Source organism: Hyla sarda, chromosome 2 (assembly GCF_029499605.1).
Source record: "Hyla sarda isolate aHylSar1 chromosome 2, aHylSar1.hap1, whole genome shotgun sequence".
Taxonomy (NCBI): domain Eukaryota; kingdom Metazoa; phylum Chordata; class Amphibia; order Anura; family Hylidae; genus Hyla; species Hyla sarda.
The window spans coordinates 450956849-450973436 of record NC_079190.1 but is presented as its reverse complement, the minus strand read 5'-3'; the positions used below and the strand labels follow the sequence as shown (position 1 = coordinate 450973436).

The 16588-nt window shown below is 38.4% G+C and overlaps 1 protein-coding gene across 1 annotated transcript in view; it reads left to right on the top strand.

The window, feature by feature from the left end:
• The first annotated feature begins 3878 nt into the window (after nucleotides 1-3878).
• The window catches only part of CADM2 (cell adhesion molecule 2), a 486710-nt gene continuing 474000 nt past the window's right edge, over nucleotides 3879-16588 (top strand). The window contains exon 1 of the mRNA XM_056559359.1: nucleotides 3879-3905. The gene's annotated coding sequence lies outside the window, so the exon portion shown is untranslated. The remainder of the gene's footprint in view (nucleotides 3906-16588) is intronic.

The window sequence follows — 16588 nt, the reverse complement described above, 5'->3', positions numbered from 1 at the left end:
TTGAAACAAACTGTTCTGAATGCTGGAGCCGGCAGCGGGAGCTTGTGATGTCATAGCCCCGCCCCCTCATAATGTCACAACCCACCTCCTCAATGCAAATCTATGGGAGGGGGAGTGACAGCCGTCATGACCCCAACCATAGACTTGCATTGAGGGGGCGGGGTGTGATGCCATGAGGGGGCGGAGCTCTGACGTCACGAGCTCCTGGCGCCGGCTCCAGCGTTCGGAAGAGTTTGTTTCAAACGTTGAGCAGCGAAGTACCCCTTTAAAGAGCAAATATGAAACAACTTGACATACAATAATAAATTAAAATAGTATCTTCCATCTGAGATTTTCTGTTGAAACAGCACACCAATTACATGCTTTCAGATGGTATGGCATTGTGCAAACATTGACTATGCACTATTTTATGGATCTGGATAGGTTGGAGGTTTGGGCTGAGAAGTATTATATGAGAATCAACAAGTATATGCACATGAGCAGGATAACTGTATGAATAACTAGGGGGCATCTTCTACAAAAAAGGTTTCTGCATCAGCACAGACAGGGTTGTTTACTGTGAGATCAGTGAGACTATAGAACTCTCTCCCAGAGGAAGTTGTCATGAAGAACTAAAAAAAAAAAAGAGTTATAAAGGGGCCTAGGTGCATTTCTAGAGATTAAAGGGGTACTCTTTTAATCAACTGGTACCAGAAAATTAAACAGATTTATAAATTACTTCTATTAAAAAATCTTAATCCTTCCAGTACTTATTAGCTGCTGAATACTACAGAGGAAATTCTTTACTTTTTGGAACACAGAGCTCTCTGCTGACATCACGAGCACAATGCACAATGCACAATGCTCTGCTGACATCTCTGTCCATTTTAAGAACTGTCCAGAGTAGGAGAAAATCCCCATTGCAAACATATGCTGCACTGGAAAGTTCCTAAAATGATGACAGAGATGTCAGCAGAGAGCACTGTGCTCTTGATGTCATCATAGAGCTCTGTGTTCAAAAAAAGAAAATCATTTCCTCTATAGTATTCAGCAGCTAATAAGTACTGGAAGGATTAAGATTTTTTAATAGAAGTGATTTACAAAGCTGTTAAACTTTCTGGCACCTGTTGATTAAAAAAAAAAAATTACCACTGGAGTACCCCTTTAACCCCTTTACGACCATGGACGTGCATACTCGCCCATGTGCCATTAAGGTGGTAAGGTGTGGGCTCCCGACTTGAGCCTGTGTCATACCGGTCGGCCCCAGCTGATTCTTGTAGCTGGGGGCCAGCATTAATAGCCGACATGCGGCATACAATTGATCCTTTAGATCGCTGCTGTCAAAGCTGACAGCGGCATCTAAAGGTGCCTTTATTCCATCCCTGGTGGCCCAGTGGTGTGGATGGGGGGGGGGGGGCAATCCACTGCTGAGGTAGCCTGAGGGCTTACCTCATGTCCTGTGTCGGCTCCGGCGCTCAGAATGATAAAGCCTGGCAATTAGCCTGACAATTATTGTTTTTCCTGTTTCGTCGTAGATTTTTGGGTAAAATGACTGAAGTCATTACAAAGTAGAATTGGTGGTGCAAAAAATAAGCCCTCATGTGGATTTTTAGGTGCAAAATTGAAAGGGTTATGATTTTTAAGTGAGGAGGAAAAAACAAAAGTGCAACAACTGAAAAATGCTTGGTCCTTAAGGGGTTAATATTATTACATGATATAGTTACTAGAGTCTGAAAGAGGAACCTTGATCCAGAGATTGCCAGATTTAAAGTCAGGAAGAAATTTGCATTCATCCAGATCATCACTTTAAGGTAATAGGTTGAACACTACAGGGTAATAGGCTGAACTGGATGTGTTTATGTCTTTTTACAAACGATGTAACTATGAGAGCCAAATAGAAAAACATTTTCTTTCAGTGCCTCATATTAAAATAACTCAGGTGCCAAATAAAACAGTGGGAGCAACCTGTGAAAGTAGTTTGTTTTCACACAATATTAAGGTTACAGATGCAAAGTTTTCAATACCTACGGTTTGATTTGTGAACTTCTTATATTAAAGTGTAACTTTTTCCTGCTCAAACTTCAGCATATTCATATTCTGCATTTTGTGCAAGGGCTGTGACTTTTTCACACAATACTTGTGAATTTGAGAAATTAGATAAGTCCTTATTAAGATGTATGAGCTAGAAAATGACTTTATGTCAAACATGTTTTATGTCAAAAACATTTTTGAGGCTTTATGGTAATGTTGTTCTGTAATCTTGCAGTTTTAAGTCTAAACCTAATAATGAGCTAACAGTTCCTGTTCTATAAAGATCACTTTAAAGCAGTCATCGCCTTCAAAATTACTATAATAGGTAATATCTGTATATAGATAACAATGGATCCATCATTCATAACAGGGAATGGTCACAACTCCACTTATCTCCCATCATGCACAGTGACCTCGGGTCACAGAGCATGCCTAAAAAACTCCTGCAGAATTAATAAGCTCCAGACCTAACAAAGATATTTTCAGATCATTTCAACTTACCTTACCTTTCTAAGTAAATAAAGGCCAACACACATTGGAATGGTTTAACGTTTTCACAACAACCATTTCATTAACATATTTAACATGTTCATTAATAACTTTGCCAAAAGAGATCCCTTAATCTTTATAAACGTTCCAATGTTCTTAAAATTAATGATGGGAGTAGTCCTCAAAGCCAAAAAATACTGGCAGTACCAACATTTTTCATTTGCACAGGTTTTTAGCAGATTTTCACTGGGTCACAGGCACCTGGTTTTAACACCCATGTGCTCTTGTTTACCATTGTACTGGTGCCTAAGCTCAAGTTCCCTGAGGGTTACCTGTAACCGCATGCCCATATCCATAAATGTTGAATGAATCCTCAGGTGAACGACGTGATAACAAGGCGCTGACACGGTAGTAAAAGGGAATTGACGTTTAATCACCCATGATGCAACACATTTCACAGTACAACTGCTTCATCAGACAACTTTGTTTTCATATCCATAAATGAGTTCCTTGGGCATCCAAAACCTATTTAGTTTCCCCCTTCTACTTCCAGCGCTTTTTTTTAACCCAACTCCAAGGTCCCCCAAAAACCAACCTCATCTGCTGTGACAAGTTTATCCTGCTGTACTCAACCCCCAACCATTTTAACTCAAGCTATCCCAAATAAATAACAGAGAGTGGGTAAGAAATACTTATCCCTTTATCTGAAAAACAAAATGGCTCCAGATGCCCCACTCAGGTCCTTATAAATGGCTTACCCTCTAGCTAAACATTGCCAATCCTTGAATACCTTGTCACCTACCAATCCGTTTTTACACATCCCATCAAGCAGGCCTTCCCTTAGGCTATGCCATTGCCTAGCCTGAGCATTGTTTTCTACGGTCAATACTACACACAAATCAAGAGCTGGACTGGCCCACATTAGGCCTGAACTCTAACACAATAATGTGCCCAGAAAATCCAGCAGAAGACAACCCCAATTGGATATAGGTTTTTTTCCTTATTGACTAATTGTTAGATCTTATTGAATGAATTCCCATATTGTGCAATAATTATAACAAAGTTTATTGCCCTCATTTATTACCTTTCTGTTCAATAAAAATAGACTTCATAAATAAGTGGACATGCATACACTATGTATATATGAAGGTAAGACCTTCAGAATCACCTTCTCTGGTTTGCCCTAGGAACCTCAGTTGAGAATCGTACAAACCTTTGTGTAGCCCGGCTATTGTGTTTCTCGAAAAGATTTTACTCCTGCCATATAATTTTCCCAAAATTTACGAAATTCTCAAAACATTTTCCCTGTGTTCCCCCCTGCCCCTAATCTAATCTGCTTTTATTTATTCTCTTCCTCTCATGCAATCATCTGTTTCCAGTGACTGCTGTGAAGAATAAAAGCAAAGGTGAGTTCTGTCATAGCACAGAATGAGTGTGCATAACATATCGTATATATAACGAGTTATATAGCGCTGCAGAATCTGTAGGCGCTATATAAATAAAATTATTATTATTATTATTATAGCACATCTCATGTAGTGAAAAGACGATAACAGGTGCATGAAGTATGGAAGTGATTTTAGAGGAGATTTCAACCTTTGTGGTAATGTTCAATTGGTCCTCAATCAGTCCTCTGTCACTGTATAGGGGACCCCTGGAGATAGCCATACATTAAGCCCTATATGTACCATACCATGGTTTATATTTATACAGATCATCATGATGATCTAAATATCTTTTAGCCCTTGATATGTTTAGGTTAAATGCCTATCCTTATCTTTAATAATATTGAATAACTACAACCAATCAAATCAATTTAAATATGAATTCTATGTACAAACGAATATATTTTTTTGTTTTATTGAGATATTCCAAGTAGGAACTGAATCCACATTACAAAATCATGCTTTTAAGACAAGCTAAATGTGTATTGTAAAAAGAAGAAGCTATGGTAATGCCCAGGGTTAGCCATATCTCTAAACCTTCAAGTTTAGCCTTTAGATTCCACAGTCAACAGTTAATGCAGCATCTGAAAGTTAAAACAAAAGGAGGGGGTGCCGAGTATAAACCAATGGCCTGACAAAAGCCCCCAGGTTTTCCATCACAAAGGTTCTGGGATGTTAGTTTTACCACAAAAGTCAATAATGTAATGGAATACATAGGGGTGCATTATTTTTTAAACCTAAAAATCAGCAAAAAAAAGTTGCAAAGTGGTACAAAAATAGTTCAATGTAGTTGTAAAGCTTTTTATTCAATCAAACAAAAATATAATATTGGTAATGCTACATTTTTATGCTCTGTAGAATAAAATAATGTACATGATGTATATTTGACCACAAAGAGGCTGAAATCCCTGAAAATATTTATCAGACTTATGCAAAGACAAATTACGTAAATAAAAAAACTTGATACATGGATATATATTTATGCATTCAGCTGTATATTTGCATGATATGCATGCAGGAATCAGCATGATAACAATGCATGTGTAGTTCTTTATGCTATTTCAAGACATCATACATCATAGTACAATGTAGTGTATGATGCACGGAATGATCTGTAATATGTGATGCATGTTGTCTACCAATGCTAACAGGTAGGCAGGAGATTTACTGCTAAACTATGTTATTCCAGATAAAACTTGAAGCCATAAAAATATTTTGGATTTCTGTACATTTCATTTCTGTACTTAGGTTAACATATTTTTTTTTTTTTTTACAAAAAATAAGATCATTTGGGTATTGATAAGTCATCAAAACGATTTACTAAGACTTTTGTTTCAATAGGTATGCTATGCTATGTTCATTGACCTAGGTATAAGAAAATCATACTGGTATTATAAAATAGGGGTGATAAATAATAGGCCGTCTACAAATACCCCTTCTTTAAAACAGAGGCTTAGGCTGTTTGAAAATCTGGTTGCATCTTTAGACTGTTTAGTTTGCACCATCCCTTAAACAGTTTAGGTTTACCAAGATGTGCACCAAAATGAGGCCTATGCATCTTATTACCAAAAAGTGTACCAAAATGTGGTATATCTCGTTTTTAAGACCTCCCCCCTTCTTCCATTGAATCATAAACCACTTTCAATAAGTCCCACCTCTTTACTAAGTAAAGCTCCATCACAGATACAAAAAAACGGACACTGACGGTCCAGAGCCAACACAAATAGGTCCTTACTGTTTCCATTAACTTTGAGTCTGTTTGGGTTCTGTCAGGTGTCCTTTGTTTTGAAGGTGTAGTGTAATAATTTTTCTCTGTTTAACTACCATCCATTTGAATGGAATCTGTTAAGGGAGGTCCAAAAAAAAGGTGTAAACTAGCCCTTTTTTTCTGTTTTTGTTGTTGTTTTTGTACTAATTGCACCAGATTTTGGATGTAGGTAGTTTTATTTATGAAGTAATACTTAATATATTTGCTTGTCAAGGCTGATAAGGGGTTATAATAGTTATAGGTATAAGTTAGGAATGTCGAGTGTGGTTTAGGGGTTGGTTTGGAATGGTTAAACTGTTAATGGATGCTCTGCAGGAAAGTGTATCTATGATTTTTATAGGACATCGGAACTCTGTATTTTATTGCTTCACCGGGGTGAGCAAAAAAATTCTGTCTACCACCACTAGGGGTAGAACACTACTCACTCATTATACTCACAATGAACTTGATAATAAATCTAATATCAGAAAGAAGTTGGTCATTAAACTCTATGGCTTCATGTGAACAGTTCAGCGGGGTGGGGGGATTTTGAACATACAAGCTCCCCTCATCCTGCGATAAGTTTTCTCCTGTTATATGATATGAGTAAGAACAAATGGATCTCTTAATATTTGGGTTGTAAATAAGTAAAATAGTTTCAGTGCACTTAGAGAATTTTATTTGTGAAAAAGATGCTGTACAATTTCAGGACAATTTACAATAAGTCAATATTTAATTGAAAAAAAAAACATAAATAACAACCTTAATTTACTTGATAAAGAGAATGTATCCATGTTACTGTCTAAAATCATGTCTTAGGAGTTTAGAATGTAGCATTTTTCTGGAAGTTGCATTCCCTAACAGCAGGAGGTAATATATTTGCATCATCATAAAACAGCATTCCATATAACACATACATCAGCAGACACACGAGCTCTGGAGACCGGCAGTCAAACAGAAGCTCAGATATTTTTTTCTCTCTTTCCTTTCTCTTTTTCATCTTTTCAGAAAAGTCCTTACATTCCTTTTAAATAGATACAGCGATGGGCTCAACATGGTGCAATGAGGATCTCTTTTGGGACTGAATAATATTTGGAAATATGATAGATTATGGAAATGTAGATATGCATAGATTACTTTACAGCCATGAAGTATCATAATTTAATTCTATAACATATTGTGGCTGTGACGATCCGTCTTGGGGATTAGCTCTGGGATCGTCCTGGACCACGCCACAGGATGCGTTTCTTCTCAATAAACCAGTAAACAAACGCTTATCATGCAAATCTGGCACCTTGCCAGTTTTATTAGACAGGTTGCAGGGAAAGAAACAAACAAAAAGCAGGAACAAAACAAAATCCTAGACCGTCTGGTCACTGACTAAACAGATCAGTTTGTCCTGACTAACAACCGCTGAGCTTCCCTCAGCCGGTTAAACATATGTCCCCTGCAACCTTCTACTCACAATATCACTCTCTTTGAGCCCCTCATAGCTCGGGCTGTGTCCTCCTCAGCAGCCTCTGTCTCTTCCCTACAGCCCACATGCTGTCTCCTAGGAAGAGCCTAAATTAGACTGAGTCTCCATCTCATATACACTTCCCTTCCTTCCTGCCTCATTACTTAAGAAGCAGGTGAGAGCTTCTGCAGGGTGAGCCAAGGAAATACACTCTTTCCTTGCCACACTGCCACAGTGGCAAACAGGCACAAAGCTTTATAAGTATTTAAAAAGATAAATGGATTGCAATTAAATAAAACATAAAGAATATGTGCACAGTAATAGATAAGTTTTTCTGCATCTGATGCAAAAATTCACTTTCTTACCCTGACACTTTGTGTAAGTTCCTTGCCCATAGCTTTAAAGGGGTTCTCCGCTGTCCTGCCTTCCGGAGCTTTGCTCAAAGCATCCGGAAGTTTATTACTCCGAACGCTGTGTGCGGGCTTCCGTGTTCAAGGCCGCCCCCTCGTGACGTCACACCCGCCCCCTCATGACATCACACCCGCCCCCCTCAACGAAAGTCTATGGGAAGGGGGCGTGACCGCTGTCGCGTCTCCTCCCCATAGACTTTCATTGAGGGGGCGGGCGTGACTTCACGAGGGGACGGGTGTGACGTCACGAGGGGGCGGCCTTGAACACGGAAGCCCGCACACAGCGTTTGGAGTAATAAACTTCCGGATGCTGCGAGCGGAGCTCCAAAAGGCAGGGCAGTGAAGAACCCCTTTAAAAGGGAACATTTCATCACCAGTTTGTGGTTTATGCTTGAACATGGGAAGTCTGAGGTCCTTTTCAAAAGGAAAAATCTGTACTTAATAACAATATATACATTTTTTTTCTAAAAGAACAGATTGGTTTGTCCAATATGAGTCTAAATGTACACTAAGGATCCCAGCCTACTGGATTCATTACCTCAGACTAGGATTGTAAGATTTCTCAGTTTCTTCCATGACCTTCATACGTCTCATTTATGACTAGAATTACTTAATACAGCAACTTGTCCATAAATACAATAACAAGCAGGCCATCTGACAGATCAATATGTCACTTGGAGATTATTGCTGGTAAATACAGCCAAAGGTAACCTAATTGGTCCTTACGACAGACCTTGACTTTATTAGGACACTTTCAGTAAAGGTTCAGAAGTTTCAATGCACAATGGAACATAGACCACAATAGGATAATATAAATCAAATCCCCCTACAGTATTATTTTATCAGAGGCTAATTGGATTCCTTCAACCCTCCAGAAACACTTAGAGATGACAAAGCTTTCAATATTCTTCTGACAGAAAACAAATTTATTTCTTTGTACCCAATGGTACGAAGAACTCCTAAGGCCAGAACACACACTGAGCTATAGGATTTTCTCATATGTGACATCCACCTGTGTTAATTCAGTATTAGCTTTAGTATCACCATGGGAGAATCCTTAGAATAATTATTATAAAGTTATTGAAAGAGAATTTCTAGGAAATTGCCAGAAAATAAAATGTGCTTATATATCATAAAATTCTGTATTATTATAGGGTTCCCATGCACTGATCTTAGGACATGCGTGCTTTAATATAGTGGATTGGTTACAATGTTTATCTATGGTCTCCTCATAGAAACCTGGATATACTTATTTGTCCCTATTTTGTAATAAACCCCTACTGAAACTAACATATTATAGCTCACATCATTGAGATGGATTATTTGAGCCTCTATTTGCAAAGTCATTCTTCACCTGAGAGAAACGAGCTGTTACATTGCTGCCATTTATTTAATGTGAAATCCCTGCACATGAATGCTCTACCCTTATAGAGCCATAAAACATGACTGGGGATTATAGGACAAGTCATATTCTCTCCTAGAAAGCAGAATTACCCAACTGTAGAAAGCTGTTTCAGAGTGTATGCCCCTCAACTAAGGTGCGGGATTGCTCGGTGAAAAGTCTTTGATGTAGGACTGGGGTAATGTGTCGTCTTAAGGAGACTACAAAACTGATGCATTGAGAATTATTAACCATACAATGCATGGAAAATGTATGAAAAAAAGCTATTTTTAAAATGCTACCTATTGGAGACAGCACCCTTTTAAATCAATGATTGACCTATAGTCTCCATACTTAGACAAAATTGACACTTTGAACAATCTGTCACTTTCTTTCCAACATTCTGTAATTTGCTTAAACAGAAGAAATCCATACATGTATGAACAACTCAGCAAACACATCTAACCTTATATATGTAATAGCATGTATAATGTATTCCCTTAGGTGATGCATGGTGTGTATATTTTCCTAGTACACTCTAGTCTTCACACGAACAAGGTAAAACTTAAATGGTTAAGATTTTGTGAGATTCCAGACCACTTTGCTGGACCATTGCGACCATTGACCATGGTTACTTTCAACTGCCCTGATCCTAATAAAGAAGGGCCTGTAGAACTGCAACATAGTTATCTAGTTTTTTTCTACATAGAAGTGTTCCAAACCACACAGCCATGTTGGAAACTGCAGCCGGGTTCATGCCAGTCCTGCAAGTCCTCTATACAGCAGGTGGCTGGGTGCAGCAAAGAACAGTGAAGGAATCACAGCATGGGATAAGTATAGTGGTTTCTAATCCTCACAGTTAGTAAGGATCTTAAAGGAAAACTGTCACTTGTTTTCTCTTGCCCTATCCACATATACAGGTGGATAGTGCGGGGGACACTGATTAAAATGAGCCCTACCTTGTCCGGATCTGCGCTGCTGTTCTCCCGCAATTGTAGTTTTATTATCTGTTGTAATCTTCCTGTAAGTGGCACGGGCGGGGCTTTGGGGCTTAACTGGCAATGACGTCAGCACCGCTTATGAATATTCATCCCCCCTCCCCCCAGTTAGGAGCAGCAAAGAGAGGGAGAACTGGAGGGAGGGGGGATGAATATTCATAAGAGGCGCTGATGTCAGTGCCAGTTATCCGCCAAAGCCCGGCCCGTGCCAGTTACAGGAAAATTTCAACAGATAATAAAACTACAATTGCGGGAGAACGGCAATGCAGATCCGGACAAGGTAGGGCTCATTTTAATTAGTGTCTCCCGCACTATCCACCAGTACATGTGGATAGTGCGGGAGAAAACAAGTGACAATTTTCCTTTAAGGGTTCGGGTCATGGTATATCCAAGTGATATGCCATCACTTTGTCAGATGGGAACATCCCTTTAGGAACCGATGCAAGGAGTCTGTCCATTCCAAATTTAAAACTAAACCATATGAAATATAAACTAGGACTAGAAAAGACAGCAGGAGCTGGTGCCCAAATTATATAGAAAAGTCAAGATTAAATCAAGAGGCTAGTCCTGTTGACTTGCCTCTTGAATTAAAACAGATTATGATTAATATTAGAACATTATACATATCTTTGGGTTCATACTTTAGTCTTATAATGTTAAGAGACAATATATGCCCAGATCAGTTGTCATATCCCTTCCAGATAAAGCAGTGCAGTGTCATAAAGTTCTGTAAACCAGGCTGAAGTTTGGATGTGGTCAAAGTGTTCTCCATTCAAGTTCAGTAGCTTGGGTCACAGTGTGCTTCATACTGGACTGTTTTATTTTTTTCCAGGATCGGTATTGCCTCTTTATTTTATCAAAATATATTTTCCACAGTCTGTTCATTCATAAAGGCTAATGTCCAAATGCTTGAATAAGCTAAATTCTGAGTCACTCTGAAAAAAAATTAAAATTAAAAAGTGTCATTTAGACAGAAAGAAATATAGTATTAAGCTTTACTACAGGAATTCCACCAAGCCAGCATTTAAATAGGATTTATACTGAAGAAATTACTTGAAGTTCAAGACCAATATTCTTGAATTTATGATACCATGCATGGCACCAATATCATGCAATTTATCCCACTGGTAACAATGGGGAATATTCATTGATGCTTGTGCAATGAATAGCATTCTAATTATTAGGAAGGCGAAGGACAATCTCCCTGCCTCCTGTGGTGGGTTAAAGCCATGTGTGTGCCTAGATTTTGTACAAACATTATGTGATCTTTATTCATTTAAGAGGTTTCTAGGTCAGGAGCAAGAATAAGTACCTACTTGTAACAATAAATCCTATTGGCCTCCCATAGCTTTGGCAACATAATTTCATGATTGCCACAGGGAACACACTGCAAGGCTTTTCTATTTTGCAATATCCATCTCTTTCATTTCTCTTGATATTGAACATTTTCTACATTAATGTATTCTAAATTGTGTTGCTGTTGGGTCATAAATAATCAGATTTCTTTCCTTTCAGTTCTGCCTAGTATTTGTTTTTCGAAATATCAGCTATACACTGGCATTGTGATCTGACTAGTGTATTGTGTCTGTTGCTTTGCTGTTTGACTTTACATGAAAAGCTGTATATATGTTTATGCTATGGACTCAATTACTTTACTTCAAGGTCATTTCCATTTGAGTGGCATACTGTCAAACTATACAGTATAAACTACTACATGGTTTACTGAAAGCACACATAAAACATCTATATATATATAAAAAAAAAAATATGTATAAGGCTATGTTCACTTTGCCGTCAGACTGTGCTATTCGGAGTTCCATCCCCAATTCTGTCAGAATGATGGTAGTTTAACTAAGAATAAAATAATGCATGCACATTTATTTTTCCACTAAACTTTGGTAAACTACCAAATCCCAGATGGACCCTATTCAAGTAAATGCAGTGTCCGTTGTGCCCCCCCCCTTTTTTTTTCAGGGTCTGTTCAGCCCCCCCAAACAAAAACAAAAAAAAAAAGAGCTGAACGACCCTGAATGGGACGGATGCAAATAGCAATGTGAACTTAACCTAATATTATTCAGTAGATGCTAAAAAAAATCTCTGATAATTTGTTGTGGCTCCATTTAGAATATTTCACTTACATTGCAAATACTGGTTTGTCACCTTCATAATAATGTATATAATAAGAATCATTAGTCACTATTGACAGTCACTGTTATCACAACTGGCATCAGCTCCAAACTTACAGTAGGCAAGTGCCAGGGCTTAAAAGATGGACGAAAAAGACCCCTAGTGATGTGCATAATATCTTCTGGTTAAACGACAATTGGACTAGGTAGGCCAAATGGTTCCCTCTGCTGACACATTTACCAAATAGCATGAATAGTGACAAATGTATGCTCTTTCAAGAGGTCCCAAAGAGCAAATCGATTTGGCACAAATTTGTTCCAAAATCTGAATTGCTAAAATTCAAGATTATTGTGTCATTGATTTGTTCAATTCTCTCTTCTGTACAATAAGTGGCCCAGAGGTAAGCAGTCATGTTGTATGCATCCAGTTTCCATTCAATACACTTACCGGACCAGGAGCTCTGCACCCATTCCAGCTGCTTAGTGTACTGTATAGGAGTAGACTCCTGTTTTTGACAGGAATCCCTGCTCCTGTTTATACTTACCATTGGCAATTGAGGCACTTCTGAATCTGAATTAAGGCTTAAAGATGCACTGTCATTGTGAAAAACTTTTTATACTTTGTAGTTCTACTGATAAGATGACTTTTTTAAAATTTTACAAAAAAATCAAAAATGAAAATAGCCACCACTAGGGGTCATCTGTCTGACAGACTACTCTGTATTTTGCAGCATACTGGATACCGGCCGTAAAGCATTTTTGTATCCAGTATAGGAGATCACCATTGCACCACTACAGCATTCAGCTGTTCCTAAACTACAACTCACGTAATGGGAGTAGTAGTTTTACAACAGCTGGGGGTACAATCTTTGTTTTAGAGCTGTGTATTCTCCAGCTGTGTGCCTCCAGCTCTTGCAAAACTACAGAGAAAGGATGTGGGGGCATGCTGGGAGTTGTAGTTTTGCAACACCTAAAGGCAACACTGCTCTAACACAGTGCTTTATGAAAATGGCAGCTCCAGCTGTTGCAATAAAAAACTACAACTTCAAGCATGCTTGAACAGCCAAAGCTTTCTGACTCCTGAATGACAAAGAAGTCAGGAGTCTGTGAAAGCTGAATGACACACATAGTGACAGCTATGTTGATTATCATCCAGCTTTTCTAGGAACAGATAGAAAATGTATGAATAAAAATTACTGTGCAGTGATTTGCTGACTGCCAGGCTTCTCCCAGATTTAGAGCAGATGAGTCATCACAGTGAGGGAGAGAGACAGACACACCCCCTCAGAAGGAAAGAACACAAACCAAGTGAGCTACATATACAGGCTATTTGTTAAGGGTATATAAGTCCTAGACACATAAAATGATATGTACATGATCAGGATTAGGTACTGTGTAAAACATCACTTTTTTGTTTGTTTTTTTGTTTGTTTGTTTTTTGCACTGTGACAGGTACGCTGTAACAAATCTGACAGTCGGATTTCCTGAATCAGACCCATGATAAATCTTGGGAAATTAGTCTCAAATAATACCAATAGGATTTATACCTATCCTACCACCCCCTGGATAAACCCCCTAACATCAAGAAAACACTCTTTGGTCAATCAAATGTTGATCAACAACAACCCAAAAATAATAATAATAATAATAATAATTATATATATATATATATATATATATACATATACATATTGATATGATCTGTAGCAGTATTTCGCAATAAGCATGCTAAAAGTTGTAGTTTTGCAACAGCTGAAGGCACACTGGATAGGAAACACTGCTCTATAGCCCTACTTTAACAGTGCCCATGAGTCAATTACATAGTAGCCATCATTGAATACCTTCTTACGCTGAGCTTCAATATCCATGTTTTTTTCATAATTTAAGATGCTTTAAGTGTTTAACTCCATGCAAATATCAATAATGTTACACCAATATGACTCATTGTCTAGTTATCCTCATTTCCCCAGAGTCCTATATTTCAGTGTTGTTTTCCCCAGCTGAGGAATGCTTCCAGTGCTGATCAATTACCCCCGCCGCCATCTCTCTTATCTGTAGATTTACCACTTACCTAACACATGAATTATCCTTCCTACCAACAATCCATATTCATTAAGATGACAAGACATCATGTGCACAATTATTACCTGTCCCCTTACAGGTACTTTTATTGCTGTTGTTGTTTCCTTCAATGGTAATGTACAATTGGAAATACAAATGTAACATGACAGTAGTAGTAAAGTCTAGAGAGAAGCTAGTGATCCTTCGAGGTCATCTCACCATTGATCACAAGTCTTTTGTCATTTCTGGAGCTAGTATCATTGATTTACTAATTTAGTGATACATTTGCATATTACTATCATAGAAGTCTGATTCCCGAATCTACTTGCAAACTGTGAAACATTAACTTGGCAAATCAGTTCAGTGAACTCTACTGTCAACATGACACCAAAGGGAAAGGCATTCAATTGGAATCTGTGATTCGTTTAGTATTATATCAAAGTACTTTTCATCATAAACTACTCACTCCTGGGAATGAAGCTCAGAAAAAATGTTCATTCCATTTATGAGTTTAACCCCTTAAGGACATAGCGTTTTTCCGTTTTTGCACTTTCGTTTTTTCCTCCTTACTTTTAAAAATCATAACCCTTTCAATTTTGCACCTAAAAATCCATATGATGATTTATTTTTTGCACCACCAATTCTACTCTGTAATGACATTAGTCATTTTACCCAAAAATCTACAGCGAAACAGAAAAAATCATTGTGAGACAAAATGGAATAAAACGCCATTTTGTAAATTTTGGGGGCTTCTTTTTCTACGCAGTCCATTTTTCATTAAAAATGACACTTTATCTTTATTCTGTAGGTCCATATACATTAATTAAAATGATACCCTACTTATATAGGTTTGATTTTTTTTATTACTTCGAAAAAAATCATAACTACATGCAGCGTATGCCATTGATCGTGCAGTTTAATTAACAATATATTTTTATAGTTCGGACAATTACGCACGCGGCGATACCACATATGTTTATTTTTATTTACACAGTTTTTTTTATGGGAAAAGGGTAGTGATTCAAACTTTTATTAGGGAAGGGGTTAAATGATCTTTATTAACTTTTTTTTTCACTTTTGTTTTGCAATGTTTTAGCTCCCTATAACATTGCACACACTGATCGTTTCCATAGATCACTGCAAATACATAACTTTGCATTGATCAGTGTTGTCAGCAGTTGATTGCTCAAGCCTGGATTTTCGGCTTGCAGCAATCAATTGCCGTTCGGACGCGCAGGAGGAAGGTAAGGCACCCTCCTGCTGCGTCCCAGCTGATCGAAACTTCGCAATTTTATCGTGATGTCCCGATTAGCCCGACTGAGCTGCCGGGATGGTTTTACTTTCACTTTTAGATGCGGCGCTCAACTTTGATCGCCATGTCTAAAGAGTTAATGCCGGACATCTGCCGGAACAGCGATGTCCGGCATTAGCCACGGGTCCTGGCTGCTGATAGCAGCCGGGACTGTGTGGGTATGATGCGAGCTCAGCTCCTGTGCTCTCTTCATAACCCTCCTGTGCCGCAGTGCCGTAAAAACCTGGCGTTCTGCGGCAAGGGGTTAAAAAAACTTAGAAAAAAAATCGTAAGTATCGCTCACCTTTCCAATGCCCGTGTCATTGGTCCTTTCCAACCATCCAAAACAATAATCCAAAGCAAGGGGATCGCGACACTGGCAGTTAAAATCCACTTTATTTATCTTCTCATAAAAACAGGATACAAACTGGGTAAATGGTGGGTAAGTAAGACAAGACCATGGTGTAGGTTTCAGAGAAGGGGGAGGAATCATACACTATGGTCTTGTCTTATTCGCACCATTTACCCAGTTTGTATCCTGTTTTTATGAGAAGTTAAAGAGAATCTGACATCCCTTCACCTACACCAATATATTGGGTTATAGTGCAGGTTAATAGCTGTTCAAAGAACGTTCACTTACAGTTTTCCATTACCGATATCTATAGCTCTGCCCTGTAGAAGATGTTTATCATTGCACATTTGAGGTGCGGAGCTGGCTGCCCCGGCCCAGCCCCTTCAGTGACGTCAGAGTTGGGTGTAGCATGGAGCAGAGTGCTCATCCCCTACACCTGGTTCTGACATCACAGAAGGGGGCAGGCCGAGGCAGAATATTGATGAGGCAGGGGAATCTGCGAGATAAACATCTTCTACCAGTAGGGCAAAAACATGTCAGAGAAGAGGGAGGAATCACACACCACGGTCTTGTCTTGTTTTTTGCACCATTTACCCAGTTTGTATCCTGTTTTTATGAGAAGATAAATAAAGCGTATTTTAACTGCCAGTGCCAGGACCCCTTTGCCTTGGATTATAGTTTAATGTAAGAGTTGTGCTGCACTTTCATAATACTAAAAACGAATACTAATACTATGAAAGAAGCAATCTAATTGGTTGCTATGGGTAACTGGTCAACTTTTCCACTACACAGGTTTTGATAAATCTCCCCCATAGTGCTTAA